This window comes from Balaenoptera ricei, chromosome 11 (assembly GCF_028023285.1).
Source record: "Balaenoptera ricei isolate mBalRic1 chromosome 11, mBalRic1.hap2, whole genome shotgun sequence".
NCBI classification, from domain to species: domain Eukaryota; kingdom Metazoa; phylum Chordata; class Mammalia; order Artiodactyla; family Balaenopteridae; genus Balaenoptera; species Balaenoptera ricei.
In genome coordinates, this window is record NC_082649.1 from 103,078,259 (window position 1) to 103,088,789 (window position 10,531).

Sequence of the window (10,531 nt, forward strand, 5' to 3'; positions counted from 1 at the left end):
CAGCCTGGACCCTGCTTCCTGGCCTGGGGTTGGGGAACGATCGGGGTTTTGTTTCCCACCAAGATGGGGGCGCTTCCATAAAGCTGGGGTGCAAGGCCAGCTACCTTCGCATCCCTCTCTGTAGCAGAGTCCCCCTGGTTTCCCGGTTTCCACGAGGAGCAGCTCTATGCCTTTTGTCTCTGGGGATAAAATGCATGTTATGAAAACGGAAATGACCCCAGCCCTGCAGCCTCTCTGTGCTTTTGGACTGCTCACCCCACAACGCCACGGCTGCGACATCATCAGCTTCAGGGCTTATCTCCCCCTGGAAAGTAATTGAGTTGCCTTCCTGGCTCCAGGGGTGGGCAGATCTGAGCCAGACACCTGCCGGGGTGGACTCGGCTTAGCAAGGCCGCCCCTCCCTTCCTATGCCCCAAAGATCGGGCCCTCACCCCCACCCCACTGCACACACCGGGCCAGGCACAAGCAGAGGGAGGAGCGGGGGTCCTGAAGGCCCCTGGTTTCACCAGTCACTGGCTCTGTGGCCTTGGGGGGGTGGGACACTTCGCCTCTGTGCACCTCAATTTTGTCCTCTGTAAAATGGGAACAATGAGACCTTTCTCTCGGGGTCATGGTGAGGATGAAAGGATGTTATTTCCCCTCTCTCTTCCCTTTCCTGTCCTTGAAGAGCTCATGGCTTGGTCTGAGACAAGGGCCTGGGTCAGCTAACAGTGACACAGTAGAGCTAGGGGTGAAGGCAGAAGATTGAATGGGCTGAGGGGCTAGAGGAGGGGAGGTGACACTGGGCTGGGCTTTAAAGTGGCATTTACAGGTGGAGGGGTAGGGTTGCCGTTCCAGGTGAGGGTACAGCCCGTGGGGATGGAAGAGGAGGGCAGGACTGGGGCGAGGTGAGAAGTGTGCTCTGGACAAGCTCTCCAATGGCCAGCCAAAGAGTTTGGACTTTACCCTGCTGGTGATGGGGAGCCTTAGAGTGTTTCTGGGGGAGGGAGTGACATGGCCAGACCTGTGTTGTAGCCGGAGTGGGAGGGGAGCCAGAGGGACAAGTCCGGAGGTAGGATGGCCCAAGGAGGCTGGGGCAGGGACCCCAAGAGAGATTAGGCCTAAATTCATGAATGTTCCTGACCCACGGTCACAGGGCTCAAACGCATGCGAGGAAGGCTTCCAGGAGGAGGCAAACTTTGCTCTGCACCCTGGAAAAAAATCACACAAGCAGAGGGGAGCAGGAAAGGGCCTGCCACACAGCGGGTGGGAGTGGGAACTGGGGGTCAGTAGCCCAGTTAGGCTGATGTGTCCAGTGTGCAGGGGTGGGTGAGAGGGACAGGCAGGGGCCTCAAAAGCCTTTGTGCAGCAGGCCTTTGACTCCCCAAGGAAGGGCTGAGCTCTGGGGGAGGGGAGTCTGAGGCTGGGCAGGGCCACTTGGAGTTTTTATCACCACTGGGTGGGATCCAGGGTCTGTGGAGGAAGTGACCGCCCTCTTCCGGCCAGCCATTTTTTTTCCTTCTGCTGCCCGTTTGGCTTTTTCCTGAGGCCGCATTTCCACAACGGCCCCTCCTGGCTGGCTGGGCGTGGGCATGGCTCCACCACACACCCAGCAGCAGGGGTGGCCCGGCGCTAGGCTTCCTGCCCCTCTCTGGGCAGGCTGATTGGAGGAAAACAGCCCTCGAGCCTTCTTCAAAACAGGAAACTGCTCTCCCTGCTTCCTGAAGGACAGGAACTGTCCCCATGGCAACCATGGGACAAAGAGGCCATGTTAACCCTTCTGAGGTCAGGCCTGGCTGAGGCCCCTTCTTACCAGCCCGTCGTGGGTGTGGCACTGTACAGGTGACATCCTCCAAGTCTCACCACCATTCTGAGGGCAGGGCAGGGCTGGGACTTCATACCCATCGGATGGATGTCAACGTGGAGTTCCACTCCAAGGGCAAAGGCATGGCCACACAGCGAGTCGAGTGCAGCAGGGCACACGGTGGGGTCTGAGGTCAGCTGTCTCCGTTGAAATCTTGGCTGTGCTGGCTGTGTACCTGGGGCAGGTGACTGAACCTTCCAGCCTCAGTTTCTCTACCTGTGAAACAGGAAACGGTGCGGGGCTGTTGTGGGCGTCCGCTGAGTTCCCTGCTCGTCCAGCGCGTACTCACTTGTGCTATGAGCTGTTCTAGGCCCTGATGGCAGCGACAATGACACGAATGACAACCTCCTGCCTCGTGGGCTGAGTGTGTAGACGGGGGTCAGGAGGTCAATAGGCCCACATGTCCGTGCAGACCAGAGACTTGCAGGGAATGACCAGGGCTGCGGGTGGGGGAGGGGAGCATTCGGGCAGCGGGGTGGCAGGTGTGCCATCTGGGGATCAGCGAGGCACAGGGGCGGGTGAGGGGGGGAGCAGAGAGCCTTTGGGTCTAACGGCAGAGCAAGGCGGAGCCAAGGAGGGTGAGGCAGGCCGGGCATGTTCTGATTCGCATGTTTAAAGATCTGCCTCTGGCTGAGCAGACACCAGAGTGACAGGGACTCTGAATGGTGTGCTTCCTGAGGGGACCTTGCCCAGGACCCTGGAGAGACCTGAGTCATGGGGAGACACCATCTGTGCTGGTGCTGGGGAGCAGGGCAGGGCGGGGACTCCATGACCTGCCCCCAGTGCTGCCACCGTTCAGGGGCCCAGCCTTTTCCTTGACGGCCCACCAGGACACACCCACCCTCCCTCCCTCTGATGCCCAAGGGCTGCTGCGAGGAGGATGCGGTGGACGCAGCTCCCGCACTGTGGCAGAGGCTGCTCTCCTCGTGGGGCCTCCGAGATCCCACACTCCCCACCTCCCCACACCCCCTCCCCACCCCATCTCCCACCACCCTGGGCTCCGGCCACACTGGCCTTCCTCTCCATCCCAGATCCTGCCCGGCTCCCTCCAGCCCCTGGGACTTTTCCTGCTCTCTAAAATGCCTTCCCAAATTCTCCCATGGCTGGGCTGACCCCCTCATCCGCCAGGTCTCCAATGTCACCTCTTCTCAGAGACAACCCCACCCCTCCAGTCCCTCAGCATCCCCTCACCCAGTGTCTCTTCTTCGCCTGCACTTAACCTATATCTGAGATCGTCTCAGGATTTATGTTTCCCTGTGTGGTGTCCGTCTCCCCACCTGGTACGACGGCTCAGGGAGGGCAGGGCGCCCGGAGCAGAGCCTGGCACACACTGAGAGCCACTCTAGTATCTGCTGCGTACTGAAGGGACGATAGTGACAGAGGCCCCCCTTCCTGGGCCTTATCACCAAACCCCCGCTCACCTCCACAGTCTGAAGAGATGTGGTCTCTCGGCCAGGAAGGCAGCTCTCAAGAGGAGTTGGTTGGAGGTGAGGGGAGAAAGGGTTAATTGCCTGCCCTGTAAGGAACTAGTTTTGTTCATGAATGTTAACAATCACCAAGAACTGTGTAGGGGACTCGTGCACTGGGAGGGATGTATCATTATCCCCATTTTTCAGATGAGGTAACTGAGATGCAGTGAAGCAAAGTCTTGAGCCCAAGACCACACGGCTGGGAGGGGGCGGAGTTGAGGGGAAACCCAGGGGCCTGTGCCTTTCTCCTTAACCTTCCGCAGAGCTGAAAGGGGCCTCGCGCACAGATGAGAAAAGGTGATTGACTATCTGAGAAATCTCCAAGGCTTTGTCAAGGCCACTGCCATCGGCCACATCATTGGGTTAACGTAGGTGAACACAAACTTCCTGGACTGAAGCACCCTCTGTGCTGGTTAAAGTGCGAACTCCAAAGCCGCATTCCAGGCCCAGTGAGTTAAGCCTCCCTGAGGTTGAGGTGGAGAGTCTTCATTTTGGGAAACACGGGGTTGAGGCTGTGGAGGCGCCACTGTGAGTGGAGACTGGGCTGGGAGGAGCACAGGGATCCTTTCCAGCCAAAAAGCCTGAAGTTCCAACTGGGTCATCAGCTGAGAGCCTGTCCATTGATAATCTCAGGGTGCGGAGGAGTGTCTGAGGGGGCATGAGCATGTCCACACCCTGCCCTGCCGAGCTGGGGCAGCCCTGGGAAGGCCTGCCAGGCAGTCGATTCCAACCTCCGACCTCTGACCTCCTACCTGCTCTTGACTTACCCCAGGGACAGGGAGCTCATGTCCTCACAGGGCTGTCCTCCCCTTGTGAGACATCTTTGCGGAATGGGGGTGGCAATGTCACCTTCCCCGATGCACCAGCAAGGCTGGCGATTTTTAAAGAGGCATCTGGATGAGCCACCAGGCCCGACTCCTGATTTATTTTCCGGAGTGGAGCTCTGCCCCTCTGCCGGCTGGTGGCAGAGGGCGGGGGAGCGGCTCTGCAAGGACCATGATAATTAGCTTAATAAGCGCGTGTGCACCCGTGCGGAGGGACCCAAAGGCAATGTGACCGCCTGTCATGGACACCATCAACTTCTGGGGTGAGCCTCCTCTACCTGAAATCCAGACACTTAGAGAAATGAATCCGACACCATGAAAACACTCAGCGCTCTGGGCACCAGTGCACTGCCCCACAGCTGGGGGTCTCCATCCTTCTAGAAGAGGCTGCAGTCAGCATGCATGGTACCCCGCGGGAGCTGCCTCCTAGCTGCCTTCTGGCAGGGGGGCTGCAGGCTGGAGCCTGATCCTCTCCAGCTCAGGGGAGCCCCTAGGGAGGGGACGGCATGTGAGGGAGGGGACCTTCAGCACATGGTCTGACAAATTCTGATGATCTCACAGTGTGAGCTGGGGACGGAGCCTGACAGCTCAGAGTTTGGGACGAGGGTGTGGACCACACACTGGGGTTTGAGCCCCAATCCCCGCCCCACCTCCCAGCTCTGAGCCCCTGGCAAGTCCTTGTCCCGCTGGGTGTCCCCCTCATTTATAAGATGGGGCATTTCTAGCACCTACCGCACATGCCCACTAGGGGAGACGAAGTAAGATGATGACCCTGCAGTGCTTAGCCCGGTGTCTGTTATGCAACATGCGCTCAGTATGTTAGATATTATTCCTAAGTATTACTCGTGAAGAAGTATCTGGCACAAAGTAGACCATCAATTAGAATTTGATGTCTTTTAGTGTTTGTGAAGGTCTAACCCACATGCCACTCCTCACTGACTTAACAGTTTAATTTTTAACTATTTATAAAAACAATTTGTTCACACTTCACTAATGAACAGGCAGCAGCATCCAGACTTTGCTCTGGGGTCCAGTCAAACTCTTAAAGTCCGAGGATGATTTGCTTCCCTCAGGTTGCAGACACTCCTGCCTACATAGATGTGGGCTCGGTGCCTCCTCAAACTGGTGGAGCTGTGGTGCTTGACACGTTATGTTTAATCACCACAGGCACTCTGTGTGGCAGGTATGATTATACCCATTTTACAGATGAGGAAACTGAGACCCAGAAATTTGCCTGGGAATACATAGGCAGCGAGCAGCAGACGGTTATGATCCCAGGTCTGTTGTAACCACATGGCTGGTGCTTTTCCCATTGCACTTAATTCAGGATCTCCCCAACCAAAATGGAGATAATTTCCCCCCAGTGGCAGTCGCAGCACTGATGAGGGTTTGAGGGGTTCCCTGTGACCAGGGCACACGTGGGGCGGGTGGTAGAGCAGTATTTGTAACCCCCAGCCTTTCCTCTGACATTCATTTCAACCCATTTATCGGCACCCTTTTTGGGCCAAGCCTTGGAGGGAACCTGGGGGGTCAGACACACTCAGGGAGCAAGCGAAAAGCACCACAGCTAGGACCGGCCGTGCAATTGTGGGGCTGAGCGCAAAACGAAAATGCAGTGCCTCTCGTCGAAAAATTAAGAATTCCAAATGGTGACAGAACATGGGGGTTTAAACCAAGCACGGGGCCCTCCTGAGTGTGGGTCCCCGTGTGGCTGCGATGGCCGCACACCCGTGAAGCTGGCCCTGTGCACACCAGCCCTGCAAAAACAGCACCTCCGAGTGCCCAGCCCACAGCCTGGCACAGAGTAGGAGCCACGTACACATTCATTAAGTAGTGAGTTCCCCCAACTCTGTGAGATGGACACAGGATCATGAATTTGCAGCTGGGTAAACTGAGGCTCAGGAAGGCTCCCGCCTCGCCGGGCCTCACCGAAGCCCAGGTCGCGGCCTCCTGCTTGGTGTGCTGGCCCACTGTTCCATGTTGACCCCGATCCTGACCTTTGTTTTCCTGATCCCAGAAAGAAGGCGTAATGTTTACCACAGGCTGAAGTTTATTTTATTTTTGTGTTTCCCAATAATTGATTCCAACAGTTCCTACAGACGTCCTGCCGAAGGAAAACATGTTTTGCTCACTCAACCTTCGACTTCCTCGCGGCGCCAACGGTGGTGGGGGCCCACGGCCACAAGGAAAGCGTGGGGTGACTTTTCCCTTGGTTATTTTATTTTTTTCCATCTCGCTGTCGGGGGACAACAAAACATGTTTTCCTTTTTCTCCAAAGGAAATCGGAACTTTCTTATTGACTACTTGTTGCCTAAAATTCATCTTCCTACTCCTGTGATTACCCTGGACTGGGTGAATTATGTGAGAAAACTTCAAAATAAAGGACTGTCCGTTATTTTACTGAAAGGACAACCATCACAACCAAAATTTTCATTCACATGAAGCCACTGATGCCACCGAAATTCACCTTGCCTTCCTCATCAGTGTCTGTGCATGCTCTTGAAGTGGCTTTATTATTCCAAGTTCTCACATTTTCTCATAAGGTTACCTTCTTCAAAGTGCAGTACTAGGGAAACTTACACAGATCCAATGTTCTGGTCAAGATGATGGCTGCTTGGAGTTCACTGAAGCAGATATGGGCGTATGGTGTGAGGTAGGGGTCAAGGATCTTTTCTCCCCCATGTGCATATTCAACCAATCCAGCAGCATTTATTTAAAATTCATCATCCTTATTCCACTCCATTGCAGTGTCTCCGTTGTCATAAATCTGGTGATGCCACCCATGTTGGTCTAGTTCTGGACTTTCTATTCTGTCCTCTTAGTCTAGTTGTCTATTTCTGTGCCAAGGCCACCTGTCTTAATCACTGTTGTGTCCACTGAAATAGATAATCATGGTTTGCTTAATAACTCCTCTACTGCTGAACATTTAGGTTGTTTCCAATGTTTTATTTTTATGTCTTGCTTGTACTAAGTCATGGTAATAACAAAAGCAATAATAGCTGAGACAGTGTGCCAGTCTCTGCTCTAAGTGCTGTCCATATATTAACTCGTTTAATCTTCACAACAAGCCTTGGAGGGAGGTGCTCTTGTGATCCCCTCTTTGAGAGACGAGGCCCTTGAGGTGCAGAGAGGGATGATGGGGCTGGAGTCTGGACCCAGGCAGGGTGGCTCTGGGACTTGAACTTTCATCCACTTCCCCCTAGAATCAGAGAGTGGATGAAAGGGGAGTGCTGAAAGGGATGAATCAAATGTAGGCCGTAATGCCTTCCTTGTCTTCTGGAATTAATGAGGTGGCCTAGTGGCTGTGGAGCCTGAGAGTCCTGGGACCCCTCCCAGGCTGCACCACTCACTGGCTGGGTGACTGTGGGCAAGTGATGACTCCTCTTTAAGCCTCGGTTTCCCTGTCCGTAAAATGGAGATACTAGACCCACTTGTCTGGGCTATCGTGGGGCTCACGGGAGGTTCCCAGTCCTGTCTTAACTGCCTTGACTGATGGCCCAGGAGCCTCAGTGGCCCCAGAGGGCTCTTCCCAAAGAAGTTTTTGATTTGCAGGCATTCTGAGCTTTCCTGTTTCCTGGAGCAGCTGAGGGCATGGCTGGTGGCACCCCAGAACCTGCTTCTCGTGGCCTCTCTCTGCATTTGGAGATCTGAAGCTCTGGGCTTTCCTGACCATCAGCTCCCTGAGGCGGGTGCTCTCCTGAACACCCCTCCCCATTCGCTGGGCGGCAACTCCTCCCCCTTCAAGGACGGCTCTCCTGACCTGCAGGCCTGAGTAAGCGTGTGATGATACTGCCAGCCTAACTGCAGCTGGACTGTGAGCTCCGTGAGGCTGGACCTTGCCATGGCTCCGCTGACAGAACCAGGCACAGGCTCACAGCAAGTGGTGTTTGCTGAATGGATGACTGAATCTTATCAAGCAGTTACCAGCCACCAACCATCCTAGTTTGCCCAGGACCAAGGAGTTTCCTGGAAGGCAGGACTTTCAGTGCTAAAACCATGGATGACTTGGTGAAACCAGGCAAGTTGCTCACCCTGAGTTACCACCGCATGGCAGGCCTTGGGTTCAGCTTTTACAGTCACTGCTGGATCTATCCTCACGTCTTAGGTTGGGTCCCCTAGAAGCAGAGCCCAAGTCAGGGATCCAGGTGTATGTGAATTATTGAAGAAGTGCTCTCAGCAGGAGTGAGGGATGCAGGGAGCGCAAAGGCACGACGCCAAGCGAGGTTGTGGTCCCGGCTGGAGACTGGCCTCAGCGCAGCTCTGGCGTGCCGAGAGCACCACAGAGTTAGCCCCACCTTGAGGGGAGGGGGCCCTGGAGAAGGGTGGCAGCCAAGGGCAATGCCCAGGAGAGGGGCAGCAGCTGTCAGCCATTAGGAGCCATTATCACTGCAGTCGAGGGACGGGGGGCACTGTCCCGCAACAGGGATCAGACCGTGGCACCCAGTGTCCACTGGACTTCATAACAGCCATGGAGGGAGGTCAAGTATGGGTATATCCCTAACAACTCTGTTAACCTAAAACCAGCCAGTGGAATGAAATCTGAAGTCCTTACATCAGCTGCTGGCCCCCGTCTCTCTCCTCCCCGCCGTCTCACTGAACTCCCAGCCACCCCGGCCTCTTCTCTTGTCCCTGCGACATCTTTGCCCGAGCACGGCTAGTGTCCTTGCAGTTTTCTCCCTCTCCCTTGGCCCAGCTCTCTCCCTGGCTGCCTCCTGCCCGTCATTCAGGTCTCAGCTCAAACGCCACCTTCTTGGAGAGGCCAGGGCACCCCACCCATATCCCCTGGACGCTGCTAGCCACTCTCCACCGGGCGACCCAGGTTATTTTCTTCCTGGCGCTCGCCACTATCTGAAATGAATCTGTCTATTTATGTTCTTCAATTGCTTTATGTCTGTCTCCATCTCCAAATACAAATTCTCTGAGGGCAGCGAGTCTTTCTCTTCTGTAGGGACTCAATAAATATTAGTCTAGTGAATGAGCATGTCCCCACTTTACAGATGACAAATGGAGCCTCTGAAAAGTCACAGGACTTAAATGAAAGGTCACCTGCTGCTGAGTGGCAGAGCTGGAGATCAAACCGGGCAGACCACAAAGCTGGGCTCCCAACCACCAGGCTGTCCCACCTCCTTTGCCTGGTGGCCAGCCCATGACGGTGGAGACGGGGTCAGATTGTGCATCCCCGGCGTCCCAACTCCCGGCTCAGAGCCTGGCCCGGAACACGGGCTGGCATATGTGTGGGGAGCGGAAGAGTGACAGGCCACTGATGAGAAACCCTCCTTGCCTCTTAGAAGGGGCAGCAGAGGTGGCTGTGCTCCACCTGCTTTTCCTGGGGACTCGGGAGTCCCCGTAGCCACAACACCATCCTGTGATCAGAATGCACTGCCAGTTCCAGGGTGGGGTGGCGGGTGCTGTCTGCCGGGTGATCAATGTGAATAATAAACGTGTAGAGTTAATAAGCTCGAGTTAACTTCTCTCCCTTCAGTGACGAATGGGCTTCCCGGAGCCCATAACTCATGCTGTCGGCAAGCCTCCCTTCCCTCCGCAGCCATCCAGCCCCAGCCTGCTGCGAAATATTGCCCAGGGAAGGGGAGGGACCTGGTGCAGCCAGGGACTTATTTATGGCCGGGAACGCAGGGCTTTCAGGGAGCAGCAGGGTCTTTCTGGGTGGTTTCTGGCTCCAGAAAGGAGATGGCTGGGGGTGAGGGAGGTGGGCGATCAATCTGCCACCAGTGGCTGGGGGACCATGGGTGACTTCTTTCCCCTCCCGGACCCCCTGTTCCTCGTCCGTCAAGGAAGATAATAATAACCTGGGCTGTTCTGAGAATCAGAGATGTGATGGATATAAAAAGTGCTGGACAGTGGGGTGGGTTTGATCACTTCTGTTTGCAAATGTGTGAAAACTTGGGGGAGAAGATAAGGTAGCTGTGAATGGAGATTGCAAAGATCCTTGACCCACACTCCCCAAAGGGTGGTCCTCGGACCAGCAGCCCCTAATCTCCTGGGGGTTTGCTAGAAATGCAGACTCTTGGACCCTGCCCCAGACCTGTTGGACCTGAATCTGCGTGTTAACGAGATCCCTTGTGATTCCTGTGCATGTTTCAGGTTGGGAATCACTGGCCTAGACCAAGCACGGACCATCAGTGACTTTGGTGCTTCCACTGACCAGTCCCCTGACAAGAGCAGACATTGCTAATCAATCACAGCACTCTTGCCAGTGGAGCCCAGAAACGGCCTCAGAATCCCTTTCTGCATAGCAGCCTCTGCCACTGCTCAGAGCTGGCATGCAAGGTGGAAACTAGTTGTTGTCCTGGTCTCCCAAATCTTTGACCAGGATCAGGAAACCCAGCCCAGTCCCTTCAACACAGTTTCTGGAACCAGCACTATTCACAGAACAG